The sequence below is a fragment of the Ischnura elegans genome, chromosome 8 (genome assembly GCF_921293095.1).
Source record: "Ischnura elegans chromosome 8, ioIscEleg1.1, whole genome shotgun sequence".
Classification (NCBI taxonomy): domain Eukaryota; kingdom Metazoa; phylum Arthropoda; class Insecta; order Odonata; family Coenagrionidae; genus Ischnura; species Ischnura elegans.
The window spans coordinates 105580541-105581233 of NC_060253.1; the positions used below are offsets into that span (position 1 = coordinate 105580541).

The 693-nt window shown below is 35.2% G+C and overlaps 1 non-coding gene across 1 annotated transcript; it reads right to left on the reverse strand.

Annotated features, from left to right (window-relative positions):
* Positions 1–412: 412 nt before the first annotated feature.
* Trnai-aau lies at positions 413–486 on the reverse strand. Its single transcript has one exon. It is a non-coding gene; the product is annotated as a tRNA-Ile (tRNA).
* Positions 487–693: the final 207 nt, after the last annotated feature.

Below are 693 nucleotides of genomic sequence, written 5' to 3' on the forward strand. Positions count from 1 at the left end.
GAGAAAAATGTCTTTCTTTCGTCGCACTATGAGGGACAGCGATGTAGTCTCGATAAAAAAAATCAATGGCGTCACTTGCTAGGACGACTTAATGCATGCTTTCATTTTTCCAATTTTCTAACTTTGCATGGATTATTGTAGGAATTACAAACTATTGGCAAGTTTTTTCCTCTGCATGAATGAGAATATTTTAAAGATCATTGTTATTTATGACTTTATTTAATACTTGTTTATGTCATATTGAAATAAATTATTAACTATCGTTTAACCAATAATGCTATGCTTTAGTCCTGCTTTTTGGTGTTAAATAAATTAAAAAATTAGTCTTAATCCTTATAGTTTTCATAAAACATCCTTATAGTTTTCCTCGAGATCGATCTTCACGGTTCACAATTTTCGATCAGAAAAAAGTTGGCCCATGGGGGGATCGAACCCGCGACCTTCGCGTTATTAGCACGACGCTCTAACCAACTGAGCTAATGGGCCAGTTGAGAGGATGGTGGTAATTGAAGAACTTTGGTAAAAGTATTGGTTTCTTTAAAATATTCTCTGGTCTTACAATTAGTGACATTACTTGAGCAATTGAATATGTATATCCTTCAGCACGACATGGAGAACATATTGGAAGCCCACTCACTACATTTCTGGGTCCGATAGAAGCAATAAATTCAGAAAGGCATTTGCCTCATTGGA